Source organism: Arachis ipaensis, chromosome B1 (assembly GCF_059453495.1).
Source record: "Arachis ipaensis isolate K30076 ecotype BB chromosome B1, ASM5945349v1, whole genome shotgun sequence".
Lineage (NCBI taxonomy): Eukaryota > Viridiplantae > Streptophyta > Magnoliopsida > Fabales > Fabaceae > Arachis > Arachis ipaensis.
This window is the reverse complement of record NC_142436.1, coordinates 67,014,883-67,028,962: the sequence shown is the minus strand read 5'-3', so window position 1 is coordinate 67,028,962 and position 14,080 is coordinate 67,014,883. Positions and strand designations below refer to the sequence as shown.

The 14,080-nt window shown below is 37.4% G+C and overlaps 1 non-coding gene across 1 annotated transcript; it reads right to left on the bottom strand.

Annotated features, from left to right (window-relative positions):
• Positions 1-13,757: 13,757 nt before the first annotated feature.
• LOC148576904 (small nucleolar RNA R71) lies at positions 13,758-13,865 on the bottom strand. Its single transcript, XR_015903350.1, has one exon. It is a non-coding gene; the product is annotated as a small nucleolar RNA R71 (small nucleolar RNA).
• Between the last annotated feature and the right edge of the window lie 215 nt (positions 13,866-14,080).

The window sequence follows — 14,080 nt, the reverse complement described above, 5'->3', positions numbered from 1 at the left end:
ACACCTACGGATAATTCCGTCTGGACATCTCTTAAAGAGATAAGGTTCATCCCACAAGTAGTACTTTGCATCAGTAATTAATTTCTTCTTTTGTATCCTGTTGTACTCCTTGGGTATGAACCTTGCAGCTTTATAGTTTGAAATATCGGAAAACCATGGTGCTTCCTGAATGGCAAATAAATGCTCATTAGGAAACGTCTCAGAGATCTCAAGAAAGGGGAGGGACGTCCCTTCCACTGGCTCTATCCGGGATAGATGATCAGCCACTTGGTTCACTGTCCCTTTTCTGTCTCTTATTTCTATATCAAACTCTTGCAGAAGCAATACCCATCTGATGAGCCTGGGTTTTGAATCCTGCTTTGTGAGTAGATATTTAAGAGCAGCATAGTCAGTATACACAATCACTTTTGATCCTACTAAGTATGATCTGAACTTGTCAATGGCATAAACCACTGCAAGTAATTCTTTTTCTGTTGTTGTGTAATTTTTTTGGGCATCATTTAGAATGCGACTGGCATAATAAATGACATGCAGAAGCTTGTCATGCCTCTGTCCCAATACTGCACCAATGGCATGATCACTGGCATCACACATTAGCTCAAATGGTAACGTCCAGTCTGGTGCAGAAATGACTGGTGCTGTGACCAGCTTAGCTTTCAGCATTTCAAACGCCTGCAGGCACTCTGTGTCAAACACAAATGGCGTGTCAGCAGCTAGTAGATTGCTCAGAGGTTTTGCGATTTTTGAAAAATCCTTTATAAACCTCCTATAGAACCCTGCATGCCCCAGAAAGCTTCTGATTGCCTTAACATTGGCAGGTGGTGGTAATTTTTCAATTACCTCTATTTTTGCTTGATCCACCTCTATTCCCTTGTTTGAGATTTTATGCCCAAGAACAATTCCTTCAGTTACCATGAAGTGACATTTTTCCCAGTTTAAAATTAGGTTGGTCTCTTGGCATCTTTTCAGAACAAGTTTCAGGTGATCAAGACAGGAGCTGAATGAGTCTCCATATACTGAGAAGTCATCCATGAAGACTTCTAGAAATTTTTCCACCATATCAGAGAAAATAGAGAGCATGCATCTCTGGAAGGTTGCAGGCGCATTACATAGCCCAAATGGCATCCTTCTATAAGCAAACACTCCGGATGGACATGTGAATGCTGTTTTCTCTTGATCCTGGGGTTCTACTGCAATCTGGTTATAGCCTGAGTAGCCATCCAAAAAGCAGTAATAATCATGACCTGCTAGTCTTTCTAGCATCTGGTCTATGAATGGTAAAGGAAAATGATCCTTTCTGGTGGCTATATTGAGCCTTCTATAGTCAATACACATGCGCCACCCTGTAACTGTTCTTGTAGGAACCAGTTCATTTTTTTCATTATGAATCACTGTCATGCCTCCTTTTTTTGGGATGACTTGGACAGGGCTCACCCAGGGGCTATCAGAAATAGGATAAATAATCCCAGCCTCTAGTAGTTTGGTGACCTCTTTCTGCACTACTTCTTTCATGGCTGGATTTAGCCGCCTCTGTGGTTGAACCACTGGTTTGGCATTATCCTCCAATAAGATTTTGTGCATGCATCTAGCTGGGCTTATGCCCTTAAGGTCACCTATGGACCACCCAAGAGCTGTCTTGTGTGTCCTTAGCACTTGAATAAGTGCTTCCTCTTCCTGTGAATTTAAAGCAGAGCTTATGATCACTGGAAAAGTGTCACCTTCTCCCAGAAATGCATATTTCAAGGATGGTGGTAATGGCTTGAGCTCGGGTTTAGGAGGTTTTTCCTCTTTCAGAAGAAATTTCAGAGGCTCCTTCATGTCCTCTGAATCCTCCGAATCAGGCTGAACATCTTTAAAGATGTTTTCCAACTCTGATTCGAGACTCTCAGCCATGTTGATCTCCTCTACCAATGAGTCAATAGGATCAACTTTCATGCAGTCTGTTGATGTGTCTGGATGCTGGAGTGACGTTAGACGCCAACTACTTGTCTGTTCCTGGCGTCTGAACGCCAGAATTGTGCCCATTTTGGGCGTTCAGCGCCAGATCTTGCCCAAGTTGGGCGTTCAACGCCAGATCCTTGCCCATTTCTGGCGTTGAACGCCAGTTTTGCCTTGTTTCTGGCGTTGAACGCCAGTTTTGGGCATGGTCTGGGCGTTCAGCGCTAGCCTTCCACCAATTTTTTGGCGTTTTAGTGCCAGAATTATTTTTCCCTGGGCTCTTACTGTCCTCAGGTGAATTTTGGTTGGTTTGCTCATTTCTTAGCTTTTTGCTGCCTTGAGGTGGGGTATTTAATGTTTTCCCACTTCTTAGTTGAACTGCTTGGCATTCTTCTGCTATTTTCTTTGGCAGCTGCTGCTTTGTTTGCTTAAACTGTTCGTCCATATGTATATTAGCCATCCTTGTCTCTTGTAACCTTTCTTTGAATTCGGCTAACTGCTTTGTTAGAAAGTCCAATTGCTGATTGAATTCAGCAGCTTGTTTTACAGGACTGAGTTCAGCAGTTGCTGTGTTAACCTCTTCTTTCATGGAAGGGTCATTGCTTAGGTACAGATGCTGATTCCTGGCAACTGTATCAATGAGCTCTTGAGCCTCTTCAATTGTCTTTCTCATGTGGATAGATCCACCAGCTGAGTAATCAAGAGACATCTGAGCTCCTTCTGCAAGCCCATAATAGAAGATGTCTAACTGAACCCACTCTGAAAACATTTCAGAGGGGCATTTTCGTAGCATCTCTCTGTATCTTTCCCAGGCATCATAAAGAGATCCATTATCTCCTTGTTTAAAGCCTTGGATGTCCAGCCTTAGCTGTGTCATCCATTTTGGGGGAAAGTACTAATTCAGGAATTTTTCTATCAGCTGTTTCCATGTCTTTATGTTGGCCTTAGGTTGGTTATTCAATCACCTCTTAGCTTGATCTTTTACAGCAAATGGAAACAGTAATAGTCTGTAGACATCCTGATCTATTTCTTTATCATGTACTGTGTCAGCAATCTGTAGAAACTGTGCTAGAAACTCTGTAGGTTCTTCCTGTGGAAGACCGAAATACTGGCAACTTTGCTGCACCATGATAATGAGCTGAGGATTCAACTCAAAGCTACTGACTCCAATGGAGGGTATGCAGATGCTACTCCCATATGAAGCAGTAGAGGGGTTAGAATATGACCCCAGAGTCCTCCTGGACTGTTCATTTCCGCTTAGATCCATGATGGAGAAAGGGAGATGATGTAAAATGGAGAAAATATTTTTATTTATTTAATTTATTTATTTATTTCGTAAACAAAATAAATTAAAATAAAATAAATAAAAATGGGTGAAGATTTTCGAAAAAATGAGGAGAGAGAAAGTGGTTAGGAAGTTTTGAAAAGGATATGATGATTTTTGAAAAAGGTTTTAAAATTTTAAAAAAAATCTGAATTTTAAAGGAAATTTTCGAAAAATTGTTTAAAAATGGAGAGAAAAAATATTTTTGAATTTAAAGAGGAGAGAGAAAAACAATAAGATAGCACAAGATTTAAAATTTTTTTGATCTGATGCTCCTTGTTTTCGAAAATTTTTAAGGGAAAAACACTAAGGAACACCAAACTTAAAAATTTTAAGATCAAGACACAAGAAAAACTCAAGAACACCTTGAAGACTCACAAGAACACAAGAACATGAAGGAAGAACACCAAACTTAAAATTTTTTTTTTTAGAAAACCAAAATAAATTTTTGAAAAATTTTTTTTTTTTTTGAAAAATCAACAAGAAAACACCAAACTTAAAGTTTGGCACAAAATTTAATAGAGAAAATATTATTTACGAAAAAGATTTTAAAAAGAGTGTACCCAACTGCCACGGGCTTAGGCTAATGCTCTAGCCAACTGGGCAGTAAATGTAACACTTGTTTTAAAGAAGGATATTTTTAACCAAGAACAATAATAAGAGACTCTAAACCAAAAAGAAAAATTTTCCTAATCTAAGCAACAAAATAATCCGTCAGTTGTTCAAACACGAACAATCCACGGCAACGGCGCCAAAAACTTGGTGCACGAATTATGAATCACACTTTTCACAACTCGTACCACTGACCAGCAAGTGCACTGGGTCGTCCAAGTAATACCTCACGTGAGTAAGGGTCGAATCCCACGGAGATTGTTGGTTTGAAGCAATCTATGGTTATCTTGTAAATCTTAGTCAGGAGGTCAATTATGTTTATCAGTTGAATTGCAAACAAACAATAGAGCATGGATTAAAGGTTACTTGTTATGCAGTAATGGAGAATATGTTGGAGTTTTGGAGATGCTTTGTCTTCTGAATCTCTGCTTTCCTCTGTCTTCTTGTTCACGCACGCACGTCCTCCTATGGCAAGCTGTGTGTTGGTGGATCACCGTTGTCAATGGCTACCTTCCATCCTTCCAGTGAAAACTACGCTCACGCGCTCTGTCACAGCACGGCTAATCACCGGTTGGTTCTCGATCCGGTTGGAATAGGATTTACTATCCTTTTGCGTCTGTCACTAACGCCCAGCCTTCTGGAGTTTGAAGCTCGTCACAGTCATTCAATCCTTGAATCCTACTCGGAATACCACAGACAAGGTTTAGACTTTCCGGATTCTCATGAATGCCGCCATCAGTTCTAGCTTATACCACGGAGATTCTGATTAAGGAATCTAAGAGATACTCATTCAATCGTATATAGAACGGAGGTGGTTGTCAGGCACACGTTCATGATTTGAGGAAGGTGATGAGTGTCACAGATCATCACCTCCATCACTGTTAAGCGCGAATGAACATCTTAGATAGGAACAAGCGTGTTTGAATGGAAAACATAAATACTTGCATTAATTCATCGAGACACAGCAGAGCTCCTCACCCCCAACAATGGGGTTTAGAGACTCATGCCATCAGAGAATACAAAGTTTAGATCTAAAATGTCATGAGATGCAAAATAAGTCTCTAAAAGTTGTTTAAATACTAAACTAGTAGCCTAGGTTTACAAAAAATGAGTGGACTATGATAGATGATGCAGAGATCCACTTCTGGGCCCACTTGGTGTGTGCTGGGGCTGAGATTTAAGCAAGTCACGTGCAGAGGCCATTTGTGGAGTTGAACGCCAGTTTTTGTGCCAGTTTGGGCGTTTAACTCCAGCTTTTGATCCTTTTCTGGCGCTGGACGCCAGAATTGGGCAGAGAACTGGCGTTGAACGCCAGTTTACGTCGTCTATCCTTGTGCAAAGTATAAACTATTATATATTGCTGGAAAGCCCTGGATATCTACTTTCCAACGCAATTGGAAGCATGCCATTTCGAGTTCTGTAGCTCCAGAAAATCCACTTTGAGTGCAGGGAGGTCAGAATCCAACAGCATTAGCAGTCCTTTTTCAGCCTGAATCAGATTTTTGCTCAGCTCCTTCAATTTCAGCCAGAAAAATACCTGAAATTACAGAAAAACACACAACTCATAGTAAAGTCCAGAAATATGAATTTTTCCTAAAAACTAATGAAAATAGACTAAAAACTAACTAGAACATACTCAAAACTATATAAAATTAACCCCAAAAAGTGTATAAAATATCCGCTCATCACGGAGCCACGCCGGATCACTTTGCATGAGCAAGGAGCTCCGGATATCATAATTCAACCTTTGCAAGCAAGGTATCTTAACCTTGATCCAAACTTTGAGTTGAAGAGTAGCTTGATAAATCTACTTCCTAAGTATCATGGGTTGTCGGGTCAAGACCCCATCCGACATCTAAGAGACTTTCAAGTTGCTTGTTCTACGGCTCGAAGGCATGGAGCCGATGAGTTGGATATTATGGTTTTTGCCTTCCTTTTCTCTCTTGAAGAGCAAGCAAAGACATGGTTCTATTCACAACCGGATGAGATTGTGACCAATTGGGATTTCTTGAGAAGAGAGTTTCTAGATAAATTCTTTCCACCGGAGAAGACCAACTACATCCAGAAGGAGATTTTGGGTATAATACAAAGAGACCAAGAGAGTTTATACGAGTATTGGACTTGATTCAAGAGGCAATTTTACAAGGATTTATACCGGTTCGGAATTCCACAAAATAATTCCGTTGTTAGTATAGTCCAAACCAATAGTCAATCCTCGAATAAAATTAAGATGTGGTTTTGTCACAAGTACAAACCCAATGAAAATTAACCGAAGTATTTAGACTCCGGGTCGTCTCCCTAAGAATTATAATGAAGTGTATGCTTATTGGCTATAAAGGGGCAAGGGGGGTTTTGGTTTATAAGAGGAATAAGAAAAGATATATCAAGCAAGTAACTAAAGAAAGCAAGTAATAAGGAGAGATATTCATGGCAAGGGTTGAGATCATAGGCTCTCTATCCTAGTCATTAATCATAATAATGCTTAACAAGAATTTATCTCATTTCGTCATCTCCAACATTAGAAGAAGGTGTAAGTTATCTTCCATGAGAGAAAATCAAACAAGACTAGCTAATCTCAATCCAAATGTCCCAATCAACTCACTAATTAAATTAGCAAGAGATTAGAGTCAATGGAATTAATATTAACTAACAACTCTAGATCACCAATCTGAACTGGGTTTTCATGACTCAAGATTGCCTAATTACTCTTTCCAAGCCAAGAATGCTCAAGGTCTACTCTAAGCACAACCAAGCATTTTGTCAAACACTTGGTGGGTAATAAAGGAAAGCATAGTAACTATGCAAGAATAATAAAATCTAACAACTACCAATTGCAAGGAAAGTAAATCAACAATTTAATTCATCAATGAAAGAAACATTAACATCAAATTGCATTAAATGTAAACCAAATCCAACATGAGTTCATCATCACAAAAGAGAGCAAAATGAGAAATTAACATTACAAATAAGAAAATCAAGATGTTGGAATGAGAAATTATAGAAGAAACAAGATGAGATTAAGTAATTAATTCAAGATCCAAGACAATCTAACCTAATCCTAACCTAATTCTAGAGAGAAGAGGGAGCTTCTCTCTCCAGAAAACTAACTAAAGGCTCATGTTGACTAACTAATTGCTCCCCCTTTGCTTGGACTTCAATTCTACATGAAATACACTCAGAAACAAGTTGGATTTGGACCTGGGTAGCTAAGAAATCGCACCCAGCATTTTGCCTTTAAGTGGGCCACGTGCTGGTATCGGCGCGTACGCACCATGTGCGCGTGCGCGTCGATTTGGCTATTTCTTCATCCGCGCATACGCGGCATGTACGCGTGCGCGTCTCTATGTGAAATCACTTATGCACGTGCGCACCTTGTACGCGTGCGCGCCCATTGATGCATTCCCCAATCTTTCGTTTCCTCATGCATTCTCCACTTTGTATGCTTTTCTCCTCATTTCTTTCATCCAATACTTGCCTTATGAACCAGAAATCACTCAACAAACACATCAAGGCATCGAATGGAATTAAAGTGAATCAAAATCACCAATTTAAGGGCCTAAAAAGCATGTTTTTATACTTAAGCACAATTCAAGGGAGAATTACAAAACCATGCTATTTCATTGAATAAATGTGGGAAAAGGTGGTAAAATCCCCTAAAATAAGCACAAGATAAACCAGGAAATTTGATTGGAAAGGATTTATACCAGTTCGGAATTCCACAAAATAATTCCGTTGTTAGTATAGTCCAAACCAATAGTCAATACTCGAATCAAATTAAGATGTGGTTTTGCCACAAGTACAAACCCCAATGAAAATTAACCGAAGTATTTAAACTCCGGGTCATCTCCCTAGGCATTACAATGAAGTGTATGCTTATTGGCTATAAAGGGGCAAAGGGGCTTTTGGTTTATAAGAGGAATAAGAAAAGATAAATCAAGCAAGTAACTAAAGAAAGCAAATAATAAGGAGAAACATTCATGGCAAGGGTTGAGATCATAGGCTCTCTATCCTAGTCATTAATCATAATAATGCTTAACAAGAATTTATCTCATTTCGTCATCTCCAACATTGGAAGAAGGTGTAAGTTATCTTCCATGAGAGAAAATCAAACAAGACTAGCTAATCTCAATCCAAATGTCCTAATCAACTCACTAATTAAATTAGCAAGAGATTAGAGTCAATTGAATTAATATTAACTAACAACTCTAGATCACCAATCAAAATTGGGTTTTCATGACTCAAGATTGCCTAATTACTCTTTCCAAGCCAAGAATGCTCAAGGTCTACTCTAAGCACAACCAAGCATTTTGTCAAACAGTTGGTGGGTAATAAAGGAAAGCATGGTAACTATGCAAGAATAATAAAATCTAATAACTACCAATTGCAAGGAAAGTAAATCAACAATTTAATTCATCAATGAAAGAAATATCAACATCAAATTGCATTAAATGTAAACCGAATCCAACATTAGTTCATCATCACAAAAAAGAGCAAAATGAGAAATTAACATTACAACTAAGAAAATCAAGATGTAGAAATGAGAAATTATAGAAGAAACAAGATGAGATTAAGTAATTAATTCAAGATCCAAGACAATCTAACCTAATCCTAACCTAATTCTAGAGAGAAGAGGGAGCTTCTCTCTCTAGAAAACTAACTAAAGGCTCATGTTGACTAACTAATTGCTCTCCCTTTTCTTGGACTTCAATTCTGCATGAAATACACTCAGAAACAAGTTGGATTTGGGCCTGGGCAGCTCAAAAATCACCCCCAGCATTTTGCCTTTAAGTGGGCCACGTGCTGGTATCGGCGCCTACGCGCCATGTACGCGTGCGCGTCGATTTGGCAATTTCTTTATCCGCGCGTACACGGCATGTACGCGTGCACATCTCTATGTGAAATCACTTCTGCGCGTGCGCGCCTTATACACGTGCGCACCCATTGATGCATTCCCCAATCTTTTGTTTCCTCATGCATTCTCCACTTTGTATGCTTTTCTCCTCATTTCTTCCATCCAATACTTGCCTTATGAACCTGAAATCACTCAACAAACACATCAAGGCATCGAATGGAATTAAAGTGAATCAAAATCACCAATTTAAGGGCCTAAAAAGCATTTTTTATACTTAAGCACAATTCAAGGGAGAATTACAAAACCATGCTATTTCATTGAATAAATGTGGGAAAATGTGGTAAAATCCCCTAAAATAAACACAAGATAAACCATGAAATCGGGATTTATCAAATTTTCCCACACTTAAACTAAGCATGTCCTCATGCTAAAATCAAGAAAGAAGCAAAGGGTATTAACATTTATTTAATGCAAACTAACTAAACGCAATCTATCTATATGCAACCTAATTACATGAATGCAATGGCTCAGTCAAAATGAATCAATCTCCATGAATACACATGCAAGCACAAGGGCCAAGGCATTAGCAAGCAAATCAAACCACAATTGGATTGAATCATTGAAAGATTTTACAAACTTGCAAGAAAATATGATCATGGGTGGAAACATGTAATTGAGCAATCGAACCCTCACCGGATGTATATCCGCTCTAGGCACTCAAGTGTATGGGGTTGATTCACTCAATTCTCCCCCAATCATGCTTTTCAAGATTTGTTTTTCATCTAACGATCAACAATTACTTTTATGCATGCATACAAATATCATGAGGACTTTTCCATGGGTTGCAATGGGGCTAGGGTCAAGGTAGGGTGCATGATGAGCGGATAATTTATACGCTTTTTGGCATTGTTTTTAGTATATTTTTAGTAGGATCTAGTTACTTTTAGGGATGTTTTTATTAGTTTTTGTGTTAAATTCACATTTTTGAACTTTACTATGAGTTTGTGTGTTTTTCGGTGATTTTTGGTAATTTCTGGCTGAAATTGAGGGACTTGAGCAAAAAGTCAGATTCAGAGGTTGAAGAAGGACTGCTGATGCTGTTGGATTCTAACGTCCCTGCACTCAAAGTGGATTTTCTGGAGCTACAGAACTCAAAATGGCGCGCTTCCAATTGTGTTGGAAAGTAGACATCCAGGGCTTTCCATCAATATATAATAGTTCATACTTTGGTCGAGTTTAAATGACGCAAAAGGGCGTTGAACGCCAGTTCTATGCTGCAGTCTGGAGTTAAACGCCAGAAACACGTCATGAACCATAGTTGAACGCCAAAAATATGTTACAACTTGGTGTTCAACTCCAGAAGAAGCCTCTACACGTGAAAACTTCAAGCTCAAACCAAGCACACACCAAGTGAGCCCCAGAAGTGGATTTATTCATCAATTACTTACTTCTGTAAACCCTAGTAGCTAGTTTAGTATAAATAGAACTTTTTATTTACATCTTCGGATCATCTTTGATGAGTTTATGATATCTTAAACTTTCATGGGGGCTGGCCATTCTGCCATGGCTGGACAATTATCACTTATGTATTTTCAAATGGTAGAGTTTCTACACTCCATAGATTAAGGTGTGGAGCTCTGCTGTTCCTCATGATTTAATGCAAAGTACTACTATTTTTCTATTCAATTCAACTTATTCCGCTTCTAACATATCCATTCGTTCCCAAGAACATGATGAATGTGATGATTATGTGACGCTCATCATCATTCTCACATATGAACGCGTGCCTGACAAACACTTCCGTTCTACATGCAAACAAGCTAGAATGAATATCTCTTAGATATCTAATACAGAGGACCGAGTCCGAGATATTAGAATCTTCGTGGTATAAGTTAGAATCCATGGATGGCCATTCCTGAGATTCGGAATGTCTAAACCTTGTCTGTGGTATTCCGAGTAGGATTTGGAAAGGGATGGCTGCGATGAACATCAAACTCGCGAGTGCTGGGCGTAGTGACAGACGCAAAAAGAGGGTTAATCCTATTCCAGTATGATCGAGAACCTCCAGATGATTAGCCGTGCCGTGACAGAGCATTTGGACCATTTTCACAGAGAGGATGGGATGTAGCCATTGACAACGGTGATGCCCTACAGAAAGCTTGCCATGGAAAGGAGAAGACTGATTGGATGAAGATAGCAGGAAAGTAGAGGTTCAGAGGAATGAAAGCATCTCTATACGTTTATCTGAAATTCTTACCAATGATATACATAAGTATCTTTATCTTTATTTTCTGTTTATTTATTATTATTTATTCGAAAACTCCATAACCATTTAATATCCGCCTGACTGAGATTTACAAGATGACCATAGCTTGCTACATACCAACAATCTCCGTGGGATCAACCCTTACTCACGTAAGGTTTTATTACTTGGACGACCCAATGCACTTGCTGGTTAGTTGTGCAAAGTTGTGAAGTTATGTTTGGACCATGGTATTGCGCACTAGGTTTTGGCGCCATTACCAGGGAGAGAGCGAACAACAAATGTTACCTAACTTGAGTAACAATTTCGCATACCAAGTTTTTGGCGCCGTTGCCGGGGATTGTTCGAGTTTGGACAACTGACGGTTCATCGTGTTGCTCAGATTGGATAATTTTCTTCTTATTTTGTTTTCAAAAAGTTTTAAAAAAAAATTTTCAAAAATATTTTCTTCTTTTTCGTTTTTCCCAATTAATATTCGAAAAAAAAATATATATTTTTCTTCAGAGTTTTTTAGAATGAATTCTAGTGTTTCATGAAGCATGTTGAAGCCTGGTTGGCTGTAAAGCCATGTCTAAATTCATTTGGACTAAGGCTTCCAAACCATCATCACAAGAGCAAGCTAGTTGTTGCTAATAAAATTTGTTGTTGTATGATTGATTTGTATTCTGAAGCTTAGCTGGCTATTGGCCATGTCTAGTATTTTAGACCGGAGCTTTTACTGAAAGCTTGGCTGGCTAGTGAGCCATGTCTAATTCCTGGACTGAAGCTTTATACAAAGAGTGCAAGATTCCTGGAATTCATATTAAAAATTTTGAAATCCTTATTTTCTTTTTCAAATAATTTTCGAATAATACAAAAAAATTTATAAAATCATAAAAATAAAAAATATTTTGTGTTTCTTGTTTGAGTCTTGAGTCAATTTTTAAGTTTGGTGTCAATTGCATTTTTTCTAAAAATGTATGCATTCATAGTGTTCTTCATGATCTTCAAGTTATTCTTGGCCAGTCTTCTTGTTTGATCTTCATATTTTCTTGTTTTGTGTCTTTTCTTGTTTTTCATATACATTCTTGCATTCATAGTGTCTATACATGAAAAATTTCTAAGTTTGGTGTCTTGCATGTTTTCTTTTCTTGAAAATTTTTCAAAAATAAGTTCTTGATGTTTATCTTGACATTCAAAGTGTTCTTGGTGTTCATCTTGACATTCATAGTGTTCTTGCATGCATCACATGTTTAGATCCAAAATTTTCATGCATTGCATCATTTTCATGTTTTTCTCTTTCATCATTAAAAATTCAAAAATAAAAAAATATCTTTCCCTTTTTCACTCATAAATTTCGAAAAGTTGGATTGACTTTTTCAAAAATTTTTAAAATTTAGTTGTTTCTTATAAGTCAAATCAAATTTTCAATTTGAAAATCTTATCTTTTTCAAAATCATTTTCAAAAATCAAATCTTTTTCATCTTTCTTATTTATTTTCGAAAATTTTAAAAATTTTTTTCAAAAATTTTTTTCTTAATTTTATCTCATAATTTTCGAAAATATCATCAAAAATTAATGTTTTGATTCAAAAATTTCAAGTTTGTTACTTGCTTATTAAGAAAGATTCAAACTTTAAGTTCTAGAATCATATCTTGTGATTACTTGTGAGTCAAGTCATTAATTTTGATTTTTAAAATCAAATCTTTTTCAAAACTAATTTTAATCATATATTTCCATCATATCTTTTAAATCATATCTTTTTTAAAAATTTGATTTTAAAATATCTTTTCTAACTTCTTATCTTCTTATCTTTTCAAAATTGATTTTCAAATCTTTTCTCAACTAACTAATTGATTTTTTTTGTTTGTTTCTTATCTTTTTCAAAACCACCTAACTACTTTTCCCTCTCTTATTTTCGAAAATTCCTCCCTCTTTTTCAAAAATTCTTTTTAATTAACTAATTGTTTTAAATTTTAATTTTAATTTTATTTAATCCTTTAATTTTCGAAAATAATCAACCCCTTTTCAAAAATTAATTTTCGAAAATTTTCTCTCTCATCTTATTCTATTTATTTATTCATTTACTAACACTTCTCTTCATCTCAAATCACTGCTCCTATCCGCACCCTTGTATTTGGATTATCCATTCTTCTTCACTCTTATTCCCTTTCTTCTTCTACTAACAACAAGGGAACTTCTATACTGTGGTAAAAAGGATCCCTATTATTATTTTCTGTCCCCTTCTTTTTCATATGAGCAGGAGCAAGGACAAGAACATTCTTGTTGAAGCAGATCCTGAACCTGAAAGGACTCTGAAAAGGAAACTAAGAGAAGTTAAAATACAGCAATCCAGAGACAACCTTACAGGAATTTTCGAACAAGAAGAGGAGATGGCAGCCAAAAATAATAATAATTCAAGGAAGATGCTTGGTGACTTTACTGCACCAAATTCCAATTTACATGGAAGAAGCATCTCCATCCCTACCATTGGAGCAAACAATTTTGAGCTGAAACCTCAGTTAGTTTTTCTAATGCAACAAAACTGCATGTTTCATGGACTTCCATCTAAAGATCATTTTCAGTTCTTAACTGAATTCTTGCAGATATGTGATACTGTTAAGACTAATGGAGTAGATCCTGAAGTCTACAGACTCATGTTTTTCCCGTTTGCTGTAAGAGACAGAGCTAGAGTATGGTTGGACTCTCAACCTAAGGATAGCCTGAACTCTTGGGATAAGCTGGTCACGGCTTTCTTAGCCAAGTTCTTTCCTCCTCAAAAGCTTAGTAAGCTTAGAGTGGATGTTCAAACCTTCAGACAGAAAGAAGGTGAATTCCTCTATGAAGCTTGGGAGAGATACAAGCAACTGACCAAAAAGTGTCCTTCTGACATGCTTTCAGAATGGACCATCCTGGATATATTCTATAATGGTCTGTCTGAATTAGCTAAGATGTCATTGGATACTTCTGCAGGTGGATCCATTCACCTAAAGAAAATGCCTGCAGAAGCTCAAGAACTTATTGACATGGTTGCTAACAACCAGTTTATGTACACTTCTGAGAGGAATCCTGTGAGTAATGGGACGCCTCAGAAGAAGGGAGTTCTTGAAAT